Source organism: Camelus dromedarius, chromosome 4 (assembly GCF_036321535.1).
Source record: "Camelus dromedarius isolate mCamDro1 chromosome 4, mCamDro1.pat, whole genome shotgun sequence".
Lineage (NCBI taxonomy): Eukaryota > Metazoa > Chordata > Mammalia > Artiodactyla > Camelidae > Camelus > Camelus dromedarius.
Window position 1 is genome coordinate 21,014,422 of NC_087439.1, and position 16,656 is coordinate 21,031,077.

Here is a 16,656-nt window from a genome sequence, read left to right on the forward strand (position 1 = left end):
TCCTTTTGTGATGGTGACCTCCTGGGAGCCGGGCTTGACCCGCTGCCCCACCTATTCCTGTGATGCCTACGTGCATGGTGAAATCAAGACTCACACCGTTTGGCCTCCATTACATCCCCAGTGTGAACCTGGGGTCTCTCCTACATTTGGGCAAAAGGGTGAGGAATGGCGCTAGTTACTTATAAAATCATGATTCAATATTCAAGTTGAAATTTCCCCCATTTTTGCAGCCAGCTTTGTTCTCATTCGTCTGATGTCCCCTAGATTTCTGATGTCAGTTTCATGTTTGATGCTATCCTTTGTTTTTACTCAGAAAATAAAGCAGCAACAAAATTAAACATTTTTAGTAAAGTTCTTATTCCCCATGACTTTTCCCACATTCACCAGTCTCAAATAGATCTATCAAAACTTGGTTACATAGAGAATTGAAATGCATCATTTTGTCCATTGGGTAGTATTTCTGTTCTGTCTTTTTAAAATCCTCTACTTGTGTGAGCCATGCCAACATTATGCATTGTTAGGTTATAAATCCTTTCTAACCAGAGAGTAAGACCACGCTTGTCTAAATCTCTCTGTAGCAGCGCTGGTTAGTGATCATAGCTATCAAAAAGTTATCTCTTTGGGTACAGAAAACCACATCATTTTTATCAGCTCAGCAGACCACAGAGCCATACGCAAATCACTCTGAGCCCCAAGGCCAGCCTGACTATTGGTTAATGCAAATAAGCATAGAAAACGTTTCTGCTCTGCCTCAGTGACCACAGGCTCATTTGAATCAGAGTTATGTATTATGGCATTGCCGGGCAGACCCCTTCAAGCAAGGCAGGATCTGCATGCAGTTATCGAATGTTCAAATTGGTTTCTCTTCAAAGAGAGGCAGGTTTGGGTTTGTTGATCAAATCAATTAAAGTGGTTTCCCCCAGCTCACTCTCAGAGTGGGAAATTGCCTCCCCAACGTGCTGGAGGCTTATGAGGAGCCTTGTAAGGTTCTTTCTTATAAGAAAGAACCAAAGAGCTTAGATATGCACATGTGGAAATCAACCTGGGGTCTATTTGTGTGAAGAACAGCTACTTGTATTTCTCCCTCTCAGTTTCTCTCTAATTTTCAATCACTTTGTTGAAGTTTACACGTTAGAAGATGCACACACTGTAAGAGAACAGTTGGATGACTTCTGACAAATGAATACACCCATGTTACTGACACTCTATGCAAGATACACAGGTTTCCCATCATTCTAAGAGGTCTCTTTTACACTCCTTTGTAGGCAGTTCCCATATTCTCATTGCTCAGAGCTGATCTGATTACTGTTAGCTTAGCTGCCTACTCTACATCTTTATAAAATTAAGTCATATGATACGTACTCTCGTGTCAAGCTTTATTTACTCTATATAATGCTTTGGAGATACCCATCCTTGCTCTTGTGTGTATCAGTAGGTTATTCCTTTTTATTTTTTGGTTAGTTTTGTTTTGCCATTCACTGGCTGATAGGCATTTGGATTGTTCCTAATTTGGGGCTATTATGAGTAAAGCTGCTATGAATATTCATGTACAAGCCTTTGTGTGAACATGCATTTTCCTTTCTCTTGAGTAAATTCCTAGGAGTAAGATTGCTGGGTCATGTGACAAATGTATGTTTTAATTTTCTAAGAAAATTTCAAAATTAGTTAAACAAGGAGGTTTAGACTGAGGTGGCTCTAATGCTTTGGTAGCCCATTTGGCAAACCCAAATCTAAGCCTGTAAATGCCTTAAGGGTACAAAATAAAAATGCCAAGGATGATCAGCTACAAACAGGGAGGCTTTAAGCTCTAGCCAGTCTTTGCTTCTGCCTTTTCTCTATGGAAATCTCTCCCTGTCCCTGGAGCATGCCTGACTACTTCTCGTTTGGTGCCACCTGATTTGAATCAATTTTGGCTCAGATAAACTCTTATTTATTTTTACTAATTTTTAATGGGGTACTGGGGATTAAACCCAGGACCTCGCACATACTAAGCATGCCCTCTACCACTGAACTGTACCCACTGTCCCCTACTGTTGGGATTTTTAATATGCCTCACTTAATCTTTTAACTCCAATTTCCAAAGGGATTACCATTTCGCATGCTTACCAGAAACACTTGAGAATTCTAGTTATTCCACATCTGCCCCAGCACTTGGCATCGTCAATCTTTTTAAATTTTATCCGTTTCAGTATGTGTGGAGCTTTGTCCCTTTGTTTTTTGAGTTTGCATTATCTCCAATGACTAATGATTTTGAGCACCTTTTAATAAGTTTATTGGCCATTTGATTATTTTTGGTGCACTATCTGTTCAAGGCTTTTGCTCATTTTTTAATGGGCTGTTTAGTTTTCATTACTGAATTCTAAGAAGTTTTTAAAAATATATTTTAGTTATAAGTTCCTTGTCGTACATATGTATTGAGAATGTTTTATCCCAATATGTGGTTTATCTTTTGAAGAGTAAAAGTTTTACATTTTGATGAAGTTTATCAGTGTGTTTAGTTTTTTTCTGAGAAGTATTGTCCAATACTTTTTCTGCATCAATTGAATAACTGACTTTTTCTACTCTGTTGTTAATGTAGAGAATCCCAACGTTTGATTTTTGAATGTTAAAACAACATTGCATCTTGGGATAAAACCCACTTGATTATTGTGAATTATCCTCTTACTATATTGCTGGATTTGATTACTTTATATTTTGTTTAAGGATTTTTGCATCATAGGTGTTGCTGGTCTATAATTTTTTCTTATAATATGCTTTTCACGTTTTGGTATCAGGGTTAGTCTTATGAAATGAATTGGGAAGTATTCCTTCCCCCTCTTCTTTATTATGGAGTTAGTATATGATTGGCATTATTTATTCTCTAAACATTTGGCACAATTTATCACGGAAGTCATCTGGACCTTGAGGGTCTTTTGTATGTGGGAAGATTTTAGTATGATTTCTTTAACAGAAATCTGAGTTTTTCCTTTTTGTGTCAGTTTCACAAAGTGTGTTTTATGACAAATTTACCCATTGTGTATAAATTTCACATTTATTGGCATAAAGTTTCTTTTCATAGTCTCATTGTTTTTTTTTTAATACTTGTATAATATATATAGCACTGTATCATCTTTTATTCCTTGTGTAGGTAATTTGTGCTTTCTTTTTTTTATCTTGTTCTGTCTAGCTAGCTTTTGTCAATTTTTAAATTAAAAGTCAAATTTTTGTCTTTTTATTTTCTGTTATTTGTCTTTTTTCTGTTATTATCAATTTCTGCTCTTCCATTTATTTCTTTTTTTCTTCTTTTTCTCAGGTTATTCTTTTGCTGGCTTCTTAAGGTGGACATTTTATACCGTTAATTCTAGCTCTTTCTGTGTTTCTTCATTTAAAGCTATAGAATTTACTCTTAGGACTGTTTTAGCTACATCCCATACATTTTGTCTTTTGTGTTTTCATTAGCTTCAGTTAGGGATAATTCTAAAGTCACTTCTGGTGTCTTCTTTGATCCATGGACTATTTAAAAGATTAGTTATTTTCTATACACTTGTTATTTTTTATATATCTTAATGTTATTGATTTAAATTTAATTTCATTGTAGTAGGAGAGTATCCTTTAGATAATCTCAAACCTTTGGATTTTATAGAGGGTTATGATATATGTGTTTAATATATACATATACAGTATATGATATGTATATATAGTGAATGTTCCATGTAATTTGAAAAAAATGGTTATTTATTTTTGTTTGTGTGTAGTTTTCTATAAATGTAAATTGTGTCAGTTTGATTTAAATATTCTTGCTAATTCATACTAGTTGTGTGTGTATGTGTACTTGTTCTGCCAAGTATTGAAAGAGAGAGATGAGAATGTTCCTTTATTGCTGTCAGTTTTCACTTCATGTATTTTGAAGCTTTGCTATTAGATGTATATACATTTAAGGTTGTTTGTCTAGACCTTTTGTCCTTTTGAAGTGACCCACTTCTTGGCTTCAGGTCTAATTTGTCTGGTATTACTATAGCTTCACAGGTATTCTTACAGTTAGAGTCTGTGTAGTATATTTTGTCCATCATTTTATTTGTCTTTCTTTCCCTTCTTTTCCCTTTCCTCCCCCTACTCCTTTTCCTTTCCTTTCCTTTCCCTCCAGAATTCTGTCAATGTCTGTAAGTCATTAGTAAAATTTTTCATGTATCTGAATGTGTCATATGTCTTCATTTTTGAATGATATTTTTCTTGTATTTAGAATTCTGATTTGATAATTTCCTCTTTTGGTTCAAAGATGTTGTTTCATTGATTTCTGATCTCCCTTGTTTATGATGAGAAATGATCTCTCAGTTTTAACATTTATCCTCTGTTTTAATGCATCTTTTATTTGATTTTTTAATGATTTTTTCTTTATTTTGGTTTTAAGCCATTTGAATATGATATTCTTAGGTGTAGCGTTCTTTGTAGTTATTCTATTTGGTCTTTACTAGCCTTCTTGGATCTTTGACTTAATGTTTGTGGTTAATTTTGGAAAGTTTTTAGACATACTTTGCCTAATGTTTTTTCTGGGTCATTTCCCTCTTCTTTCTTCCTGGGATGTCAACAGTGTATATTTGACTACTTAATACTATTATATTACAATAATTTAAAAAAATTTTTTTCTTTCTAACTGTGGTTTAGTTTGAGTGATTTTTAATGTTCTGTCTTCATGTTGATTGATCCTTTCTTCTGTTGTGTTCAATATGCTCTTAAACATAATCTAGTGAATATTTTATTTCGGATACGTATTTCTTAGTTTCAGGATTTCTGTTTTGGTTTTTTTTTTTTAATAGTTTTAAAATATCTCCTGAAATTTCATGTTTCTTTGCTCATTATATTTATAATATTATATAGAGTCTTAGACAAATTTATCAGGAATTTTTATGTTCTTATTTTGTGATTCCAGCATCTGAGCCATCTATTTTTATTAACTGATTTTTCTCTCAATTATAGGTCACCATCACATTTTTCTACCTCTTTATATATCTTGTAATTTTTTTTCTTGAAATCTGGGATTACATACCAAAAAAAGTAGAGGCTGAAGTGGACTGTGATCTTGTGAGACAGGAAGTCCTTTAGACTTTGAAGCTGTGAGGTGGTGAGAGTACAAAAGCATGAGCCCTTCCACACCCTTCCTGCAAATAGATTTCAATTAAAAAAAAAATCAGAGTATTGAGGCTTATTTAGACCCAGCAGAATGGCCCCTAAAGTTTCTATTGGAGGGCATAATTTATCTGTGCACAGTCACCTATAGCATTGTCTGCTGAAGAAGGAACTTGTCTCAAGGGAAGAAAGAGTTTATTTAAAAAGGCATAGATAGTAGTCATCTAATAGGGAACACAGTAACAGAACAGAAAAGGCACTAGAATGGTTTTCTAGGCAAACCCTAGGATGTGAAACCCGAGGGATGGGATGGGGAGTGATTAGATAGGAGTGATTAAAAGTATGTCCAGTATAACGGAATCTTACAATAAAACCAGAGCACAAGGGAGTTGATTCTGTTGTTTATAGAGTGTATTGAAACTGTGAGCCAAGGGCATTTATCCATTCTGCAGAGCAATTATTGCAGCATAATAAAGAAAGATGAGTTATTAAGTATTTTGGGGAACCACAAAAGAAGATATAGTTGATGTTATGTAGCATATAATGTATTTTACTACAGCTGATCAGCATGCATGCGAGACACCTGGTGAGCACCTCCCTCTGAGTTTGATTTTTCAAACAAATTGCCTGTTTGTCCATGTACATAAAATAGAAGAACTGTGTGCTATTGTTATTGTACTTCTGGTGAGAGGTGAACCAGAGATTTTTGGTTTGGAAAATATCACTATGAATTTATTGTATTCCCTGGCTGCTCTGACCTGGGAAAAGAAGGCTTATAAACCCTGGAGAGAAGGAACTAGATTGTCTTCTGACCACACAGACAAAACAGCTCTTTGTAATTTGCTTATTGTTTTTGACTACAAAACTCTTAGAGCAAATAATCAGAACTGTCTAGAGGCATCTCTTATTTGATGCAGGAAAAAAAATTACATTGTGGTTCTTGGAGAGGAGGTCAGGAAAGGAATGGGCAATGGCAGTAGTAGAGAGCCAAAGTAAGGTGTCCAAAGCCAGTGCACAAAATTAACTATCTTGAAGTGAGGAAGCAAATGGAAAATAAACAACTTGGGAATATAAGAAACAGGCCATGAGGGCCTAGGAAACATTGGGCAAAGAAATTCCATCATTTATTTGTTCTTACACTGGCCTTAAACTTTAATTGTAAATTTCTGGGACAGGCTGTTTATCCTTGGGCCACAGAATGTGTCTGATGATGTGTCAATCATTATCCTCTGGGGACGTGGCAAAGTTAAGGGATTGACAACTGCAGATGAGTTACTTCTTTGTCCTGTATCATATAATAAAGGAATCTTCTTCTTTGCCTGCTGGTGGGGTATTTGAAGCAGAGCTGAGAAGGGTAGCAGGAATTGATTCCCCTTTGATGACATATATTAGCTTTTCTGTCATTTCCTCTGAGGTGAATACAAAAGAATTACAAATAAATTCAAGCAGACGTTTGCCTAAGTCTTTTAGTGATACATCTAATTTGTAATGAGATAGAGGTGACGGAAACCCATGTGTTGTGAGTATATATGTAGTTTTCTTATCCCATTTGCACCGTGCAGGAGCACAAGGCTTCCTGGCTCTGACTACGATTTCCCCCATAGCCATTGCATAGAGTAGAGGAGTAGGGTCCTTATAATCACCTTTTCTCCAACCGTCTTTTTCTAATCCCTGACCTCCAGACCATAGTTGATAGAACAGAGATCTCCTTTTATTAACTTGACACCAAATGGCATGATCAATTGGGTTTCTTCCCCTGATATGAAAGATAAGTCTGGGAAGGAAGTTCATTCCTTCTGTACCTGCCATTTTCTTCCCATGGCCTATAATCTCCTTTAGTGCCACCTTATCCTTCACTGTATTTCTCTGGGGCCCTGCCTTACCAAACTCTTGTCAATTGAGTTATATTTGCTTATAATTTAGGCCATTCCTCGAGTAGCTGTGTATGACCTTGCGCAAAAGACACGCTCTTTGAGTTGTTTTTCTGTTACCAGTGAGAACAAATTTGAGCTTATCCTTCCATACTTTCTTGTGTAGGGACCAAGGTGTGTATTTATGGGAAAATTTACCCAAGATTTAGAGAGCAATTTTTGGTTTTGTTAGAATGGGTCTGGGTCCTTTGCAAGATGAATTCATGAACTACCTTTAATAGGGATTTATTCAACCTGCTAGTCTAATACCTTTTGCGCTGAGCTTGGATCCCTTAGACCAGTCTGTCAGGATGCCCCTTGTAGACTCATACAGCCTTTATTGAAAGCAGTATTGAGTATTTAAAAAGCCTTCTGTATTCTGAGTATCTGAGTAAGTGAACGCTTAACCCATTTTAGCAGGAAAGGTTCAAGTTCATGAGTGAAGCTCAATACATTCGAGATGAAGTCAACCACAGAGCCCACGTTGAGGCTGGAAATAGGGCTAGTGTTAAAACGAGAGGTGGAGCTGAAAGAATATTGAGGTTTTTTGTTTTTACTTACAACGTAACAGAAAAGACACAGAGAAATAACCAGTGTGATCATCTGCTGAGAGGATGGACTACTTTATAATTATCTCAGAAAGAAAATCATGTGCCATTTTCTTTGGACTCATTATATGAGAAAACCTGCCACCTCAGCTAGAAATTTCCTAAGGGTCTACAAGTCCCCTTTCATTGCCAATCAAAATCTCTTATAGAAATTTAACATAACATATTCAAGAGGTTAAATCAGCACCACGAAGCCACACTGCCTGGGTTCAAATCCCTGCTCTGTCACTTAGAAGCGGGGTGACCCAGTTTTGTGACTTCTCTATAATTCATTTTCCTCACCTAGAAAATGGGATTCTTGAGAGTTGTTATAAAAACGTAAATTAATGGACACTTATCAATGACTTATAATAGCCCCTGGCATGTATTGGGAGCTTCATCAGTTTATGTTCTTTCCACTTTAATTTTTTCCAGGTGAAAGGACTCAATGTTTCATTCCCAATGTCTTATATAATATCACCTGAAGTAAACACTACCATCTATTAAAAGGTCAAACCTTGAGGAGTCTAGGGGAATGTCTTCCTAATTCTTAGACCCTGCCTGCCTTCCCTTGGTGGTAGTCCTGTTACACTGAGCATATGCCACCTGCCTGACAGACAAGAGCTGACAGCACCTTCTCCAGAGCCCAGCACCAGGGCTTTGTTGGCGGTCACACAAGCAGCTCTTGAATCAAATTAAATAGGGAAAAAGGGAAAGAGTTATAATCTGAAAATAAGCAAGAAGGGTGAGACATTTGTCTCAGAAGGGCAGAGAAAAAGGTCAAATACACACACACACACACACACACACACACACACACACTCAACACTAGGCTAACAGTCTATAAGCCACATTGTTTTTTCTCTTGAGAATAATTTCCCAAATAAATCGCACATTTCCAGCGTGTTCTTGTTTTGCAGAGAATGTTTATATACAGAGAAATCTGTACTCTGGCATTTGCTATATTTGCCCAAAGTCTTATTCTGCTAGGTAAATACAGAGGATATTTGTGTGGCATTCCTGTGTTACAAATCCATTCTGGCCAGTGGGTCATAATTTCCTCCCTTCCATTTGCTCCGTGATTCCCTTGTGTCATAGGAAGGCAGTCTTTGAAATGTATCACCTTGATGGTGCACTCCATCACCCTGCAGCAAAACTTTTCACCCACAAGCTAGAAACTTAATTCATATGTTCTTTCCAATCGTTTTAAACTTTCAGAAAAAATCAAATATTGTTTTGCACGGCCCTGGTGATGCTCATGAACTTATTACCTCTCTCAAAGGCCATTTCTCTTGGCAGCTGCTTCACTCCATCAGTTGAGACGAACATCAGCGCAGCTGTGTCCTATTGAGGCTGGAGGAAGTGAAAATGAGATTAATTTTTCAGTGAGTTAGATCAATCTATAGAATATGTAGGCACCAATTCAAGCCAGACAACTGTGTTTTGGAAGATTTCACACCTATCGCTTATTAACAAAGCTGCTTAATTCCTTAATTTTAATTTTGACTGACCTTTAAGGTTTAGATGTTTTTGCCTTTTACTAGAATTGGTGGTCTGTGTTTTCCAAGCCAGGGAATTCAGTTGATTTTTACTTGTTGTCAATTATGTTTGGTCTAAAGCCATGCATCTCACATGGCTACATGTTAGAATCACCTGGGGGGTAGGAAGGATGTAAACAAACTCAGGAAACATTGTCAATGTGTTGATTCTTTCATATTCGTATATTTCACTGAAGGTATATTTATGCAGTGATGTATTTGTTTATTGAGAGATTTTTGTTAGATACTGGGCATTAAAGAAAAAAAAATTCTTGACCTTAAGAAGCTTATTGGAAGAGAAATTGATAAAGAGAATTTCTATACACAGTTCTTCTTAAGTTATGTGAGGAAGAGGGGGATACTCTGACTTGGCAGTGCAAGGGTTGGAGTTGGTGACGACGGGGTCTCACTGGGAAGTGGCTAGTAAACTGAATGCTGTAGGATGGGAAAGAGTTCACAGGATGAAGAAAGGTGAAAGGAATTTCATAAAAAAGGGTGGCACAAGCATAAGTAAAAGACCCCATTTGTTGTGTTGGGGAAAACAAAAGCTGTTTGATTTTGCTGGAACATCAAACAGGAGGAGGTGAATACAGGGAGATGAGACTGGAGAGGGAGGCGGGGCCCCAGTCCTGACGCACCTTACATATCAGGCTTAGGAGGACAGGTAGACCTGATGTGTGATGGGGAGCTGCTGACAGAGTCTAGGTTTTCACTTTAGATGATTTCTGACCAAGGAGGACTTAAATTCCTGGTCTATGTAAAGCAAATTGAGTGATACAAATAAATACATATTAGGTATGACAGACCCTCCTGGGGAAAAAAAAAGCTTGTTATTACTCAACAATGTGAATTAAATGCACAGCTGCAATACAGAGCCTTATAAACTATAGAAATGGCCCAAACAGTCATTCCATCGGGACTGTGGTAAAGGAGACATCATTTCTGGCTGAATGTTCAGAGACAATTAACAAGGTGCAGTGGCCCAGGCTTGGCCTTGAAGAAGGGGAGAAGTTTTCATAGGTAGAATTCTAGAAAGAAGAAAAGAATGATGTCAGCAAACAACAGAAAATGTGAACTCCTTTTTGTTACAGTCGGCCAAAAATGTCAGAAGAGGGGGATTCTTAAAGGAATAGGAACAGAGAAGACTGCAAAGTCAGGCAGGAGCCTGGTCATGCGTGGCAGGTTTTGTGGAGCATGGAACCAAAGTTTTGAGGGTTTACAGAAGATGCGGCCCAGGGAAAGTTTCTTACACAGGGGAGAAGTACTTTCAATATAGGGTGCTATGAAGATAAAGCTGGCAACAGAATTACTGATGGGATTTTTAAAATTGAAAATAAGTGCAAGCAACAGAATCTGAACCAGTATAGTAGCAAGTGGGAACAGGAGAAATCTATAGGAGAAGGGAGACTACATGCCCAGCTCTGATCTGTTGATCAAAAAGCATTTTTATCAAGGCTTCCATGTGATTCTGAACCGCATCCAGAATTAGAAGCAATGTCTTTGGCAATATCCTCAAAACCCTTAGTTCTAAGGACTAGATTTTTCGTTGGGAGGTGGAGTTCTCTATATTAATGTGGAGAAAGAAGAAATTCAATTATCAAGCCAGTGCTCTGCAATGGGCCTGTTGTTAAAATCTCCTGGAGAACTCGTTAAACAGATTTCCGGATCCAACCAAGGTTACAGAGTTGGAAACTCCAGGGGAGGGTCCAGACAGTGTATTGACGTCCCTAGTGAGTCTTATTATCAGGCAAATTTAGGAAACCCAACAGTAGCATAAATATTACTTCAAAGCAGCAAAATAACTGATGGAATATAAAGGCCTCTGTTGGGATCATTTGTTTAGCAATTACTGCAGTATAATGATACTGTCAGCTTTCTCAGGTCCTGAGAAACTGAAGTTGTAATTGAGCCCCACCTACTTACACTATCATTCTACTTTGATCCACCATCATCTCCTTCCAGGGCTGTTGTAACACCATCCTCACCAGTCTTTGCTTCCATTCTTTCTGGGATATAGTCTATTTCCCAAACAGGAGATGGAATAATCTTTTAAAAACAAATATCAGATCATGCCACTCCCCACTGCTCTGCTCCACACCCTCTGATAGTCTCCAATTAGGCACTTAAAAAAAAATCCTGACCCCTGCCCATCGGTCTCATTTCAGCTCCGACCACTTTCCCTTTGCTCACCGTGGTTCGCTCCTGCTCCTTGGGCATCCCAAGCGTGTCACCCTCTCTGACCTTGACCCTCATTATTCTTGCTTCCTGGAACTGTCTTCATCTAGTTACTCACTGGACTTGCTCCAGTATTGCTGGAGGAGGTTATAGGGCGGTGGGACTGCTGGGTAACCTGGGAGCTGGACCCGGGCAATTGGAGTCTCTTCACTCCCTCCTCTGTCCATGGAAAGTAGGTTCTGCCTGCCATTCTCAGGCTGGAAACTATTTCAAGGACGTAGCCTTGAGAGAGTGCTGTGTCACTGAGACCCTCTGGATGGTATACGTGACTGAACCCTATTAAAGCCTCTGTATGAACTGTTAAAGATTCTGGTAGGTGAATGTGGAGATCGACTTGTCTTGTGGCCACCCAAGATTTCCCTTCCTTATTAACCTACAAGTCTGGAGTGGTCTGCCTCTTTCTTCTGTCCTCCCTTGCCCTCCATGTATGGGGGACAGTTTTGAATTTCACCTCCTAGAGAACTTTAGAGGTTGTGAACTGACAGTTGTGTAAAATTCTGAAAGGTGTTTCTGAACCCTGTGTAGAAGAGCTCATACTTACCATTGTCACCTGTTCATACTCTGCCTAACTCTTACTCTGATCTGTCTTACCTCAAGAGTCCTTTCTCAGTCTGCTCTCATGTTACATGTCTGTCCACATGTTTCCTTTGTCTCCTTTACTAGAATGTTGGCACTTTAAGACTCTGAATTTTACCTTGCTCATTGTACTCCCCAGTGCTAAGAACAGAGTCTAACTCCTACCTGATGCTCAATAAACATGTAATGGATGAATGGATGAATAAATGATGTGCTCAGAATGCAGTAGGAGCTCTTCACTGTGGGCATGTTTTGAATCAGTGCCTTTTCTGTATTATTGTCCCTATAATCCAGTCCTAAAGGGTGTGGACTATGTTCCTTTTGTAATTAAACACACAGTGATCTGATTTCCTTGTGTGATAACACTGCTTATTCATATAATACTTTATTATGTACATTGAGAGAAGTTGCCACTCAGCATTGTTGGGCTAGGAAGAAATTTCCCAGCTGTGTTTATCTCTTTATACTTCTTGCTTCTCAGACTTAACTTTCTCCTGGGTGTTGGAGCATCCTGCTCACGTGTCTGAGGCAGGAGGCCTTCCCTCGCTTTGTCCAGGGCTTTATCAACCGTCACATAGTCCTTTGTTCCTCTGATCTTTCTCCTCTTTCTCTATTAGGAGTAGGCACCTCCTGGACTGACATCACAGACAAGCTCTTAAGAATGGTTGTTGCTTCCAGTGGTGATAAACAAGTCCAGTTTGGACGTTGATAGCATTTAGGGGCTGGGATTCCATTAGCTTCAGAAAAGTCTGAGTAGCCAAAAAGTCCCATAAGATACACTGTGCAGTGCAAACAAATTTACATTCCCGAATTTGTCTTAAAGACATGAAATTTAGGGCAACATGGCACCCAGCAATTGATTTAATCTTCATTGTGTCTATCTCATTGCACGTCAAGTCAGTCACAACTATCTGATCAGTTTTTTCATGGTCCGCTTATTTGAGACTTCAGAATTCCTAAATGGACTTCATGGAAAAAGCTAACCAGTGGGCAGTTCCAAGTGGAGTTTACAAGACAGACTTAGGATCTCTTATAATCACTGTTATCTCTGACCCATTTCCCCTGCAGAAACTTAGTAAGTTGTTACTGTTATGTCTGTTTTAAATAATCCGCCAGCGATATGTTTCCATTCTTATACTTGATTTCTGTATTCTCCTTAAAAACAAATTCTCCTGAAATCATGGTCTGTGAACTCAAGATAAGATGATAAGAATCATTAACTGGGTTTCAGATGGATGATCAAGTGTGTGTGTAAATAGGACATTCATAAATACATGCACAGGTATATCAGCTGCATTCATTCCTCACAATAAAACATGCACTCTCCTTTATCTTTTCAGAACAAGACAGCTTAGCAGTGTCTTAGAACCTAAGTTAGTAATTTCATTAAAAGAAATGATTTTTCTTCCAGAAACATCAGTACATCGAAAGACAGAATGTTGAAAGTGGCCCAAGGTAGGGCTTCTGTGGTTCTGTGACCAGTGGTCCTGCCTGTCTCACCCTGACCTGCCTTCCTGGACCAGCTGAAGGAGTTTCCTGTCTCAGAGCTTTGGCCCCTGTGGCTTCCAACTTCTTTTCTAGGCAGGTAAGAACTGTTGCCTGTCTGGTAGGCTTCCTCTTGTCCAGGACCTGCCTCGAGGCAGATCTGTCTAGTTATCTGCCTGCCTTTTGAAGCTACACTGCACACAGCTGCTCCTGCCTGCATCTCAACTCCTACCTGCTGGGAGGGGACTCTGGCTGATAAGTTCTGACCAGGGGGCCTGAAGAATTATGTACCTAGGTTGTGAATCTCTCCACAGGCACCCAGAGAGTCGATTTGCACACCACACTTTTCATCACTTAAGGTGATTTTTCTGGTTTGGATATCTAGAGCTAAAACAGAGAAAAATATTTTCGTAGTTGCAGAAGCATCCTTCTCACAGTTTGACTGGGGTAAGGCTCTGACAGCAGGTAATGTGCCTGAACATGGCTAGTACATGGTGATAATGGCGTGAAGCTCGGGAAGCAACTACTCCACTTTAAAGTGGCTGTAAAATTGAGTAACGAAGGGAAGTTTGGGGAGGGGAGAATGTGGGCAAAATCTGTGCAGCTTGGAAACAATCAGTCTGAATTAATTTCAGAGACTTCATGTTTCTCTGTTATTTGTAATCACAATCCACCTCTGCTTAGACTGAGATAGGCAGTTACTATCTGACAGCAGGGGGCCCAAGCATTGCTTAGATGTTGCATTAAGAGGGATTGAAAAAAAGTAGGTCGAACAGAAGGAACGCTAAAAACACTGAAGTGGCATCTTAAATGAGTCACGCAGCTGCGGACTGCTTGGAAACAGCGGGATCATTCCAACAAGACTGGCTTTCAGCCTGGAGGTCAAGGGATAATGTGTTCAACCTCATGTGCACCCATGAATAAGTGTCGCTGGCTGTAACGTGGCCAGGACCCATCCCCGTGGGGCCAGGAGGCCTTTGGGCTTGGCTTGCCTCACAATCACAGGGCTCAAATTTAGGCTTTCGGCATTACTCCCAAAATGAGGTTATACGTAGTATCTCAGAGGTTCATAGCAGGCTTGGGGAAAAAATAGGCTGTAAAATCTGAAACACGTGTCTCGTTACCATGCCACCATACTTCTAGGACACCACGAAGTAATGTAATGAATCAATTAGGCCAAATATATTGTGAATCTGATGGTGGTGCATTTATTTGTTTTTTGGCTGCCTGTAATTCTGTGAATATCCAAGCTCTTAGATGTATACTTAAGTCATGGTGACACTTTTAAAGCACAAAGTTGACCATTCACTTCAGCTCCTTCAGTGGCACTCCTGGAAGAACATCCAGTGTCTAGAAACCTAGGCAGTCACGATGCCCTGAACATTCCCTACTCCCCGACCATCTCCCATCCTCCGTTATCAGCCACCCGGCACCTTCTGTCATAACCACCATTACACGTTCTTGGAATTACTTACTCAGCTGTTATGTCCCCCCTGTTAAGACTTGAAGTTCTACGAGGGCACATATTGTTCTGTTTTGTTCAAAACTCTACTGTCACCCTGCACTTTGTTTAGAAAACATTTGTTATGTGAAAAACCCTCTGATCAGAGGTATTTATTTATTTATTTCTCTAGAAAAGTCTGTGATGTGGCTTCTACTTGTGTAAATGTACTTAGTGGTTACCTTTGAATATGAAAGGAATTGATTTCTCTGTATTTTTATATACGTGGCCATGTAGAAGTTGGCTAAGAGGTGAATTAGTTAACTGTGCCCATGTGGACATGCCAATTCTCATTTTAATGCTGTGAGTACTTAATAGTCATAAAAGGGAACTGTGGCACATAAAAAGCCTTAATTCCTCAAAGAAATACACTAGTCAGCTATGTAGATTAGCGTTTGTGAAGGAGCACACGTTTTCATTTAGTCTATTATAGCTTTTGGACATGTTTAAAAGATTTGATTCAGAACACTGTTTAAGCCAGAGGTTACTGACCCCAAGGCCCACGGGGACCAGGCATTAAAGTGAATGCATAGGGCTGGGTGAGGACTGGGGCAAACTGGTATTCTGCCGTAGATTACTGTTTCCAGGTGGAAATGTGAGCTCAGCATTGATAAGTTTTCTGAGTTTTTCAAAAGAAGTAGAAACTCATAGATTTGTGGTGAAGTCATAATTTTTTAAAAAATATTGGTAAATAATTTCAGATTTTTAAAATTCCTTTGCTCACGAGGTGAAACATTTCTTCTGGGACAAAACATAGTTCTCAAGCTATGAATTTGAAACTTAATCATTAGGTTGAAAGCATAATTATTGAGACAATCAATCAATTTTCTGATACATGAATAAGTGATACATGGGAATTTAACCAAATGAACAACAGATGCATAAGTAATAAATCAAGGAATTTCAGAAAGAGAAGGGACATTAGAATCATCTTGTGAACACCTTCCTCCATATTACAGATAAAAATCTCAGGTCCATGAAAAGTAAATTACTGAGGCTTGAACTCAGATGCACAAAATTAAGTTAACGTGGACCAGAATCCAGGCGTTCTGATGCTTGGCTTTTCTCTCAACACCAAGCAACCTGGTGTGTGTGCATGTGCGCGTGTGTGGGTGCTATAAGTGGAATGAAATATGGTGTCCTGTGCCAGTGCTCCTTAAATTTTATTGTGCATGTGAATTAACTGGGGAATCTCATAAAAATGCAAATTTTGATTCAGCAGATGTAGAGAGGGACCCAATTTTCTGTATTTCTAACAGCTCTCAGGTGATGCCAGTGGCGGAACCAAACTCTGTGTAGTAAGGACTTCCCGTCCATCACTGCTCTGGATGCTTGGACGCCTTAACACGTCCCCGAATGATATGTGTGCTTTGTTCTTTTCCCTGCCAGTTAGCACTCTGCTAACATTGTCTCTCTTCCATTCTGAATTTTTGGCAAGTAAAATATACTAAATTAAATTCTCAATCCACTCAGCAGGGAAAATAGATAAGTAAATGACGGGAAACAAGGGGTAGTGAGGGAAATAACAAACATTTCACCGTATGAATCAAAAATCTCCCGTGATGCAAAATGCGTGAATTCTCTCATGTCTTACTTTGGAGATAGGTATTAGTTCTGGTTAGTTGCTGGGGAACCGAGTCATCTTGTAACAAATAGTAATGGAAGACGACATTCCAGAAAATACATGAGAAAAGGTGTCTCAGAATATAATAACAAACATT

At 38.9% G+C, this 16,656-nt stretch overlaps 1 long non-coding RNA gene across 1 annotated transcript in view; it reads left to right on the forward strand.

The window, feature by feature from the left end:
• LOC116153000 (uncharacterized) overlaps positions 1-13,410 on the forward strand; it is a 90,223-nt gene extending 76,813 nt beyond the window's left edge. Inside the window, exon 3 of the long non-coding RNA XR_004136641.2 lies at positions 13,361-13,410. This is a non-coding gene — a long non-coding RNA (uncharacterized LOC116153000). The remainder of the gene's footprint in view (positions 1-13,360) is intronic.
• Positions 13,411-16,656: the final 3,246 nt, after the last annotated feature.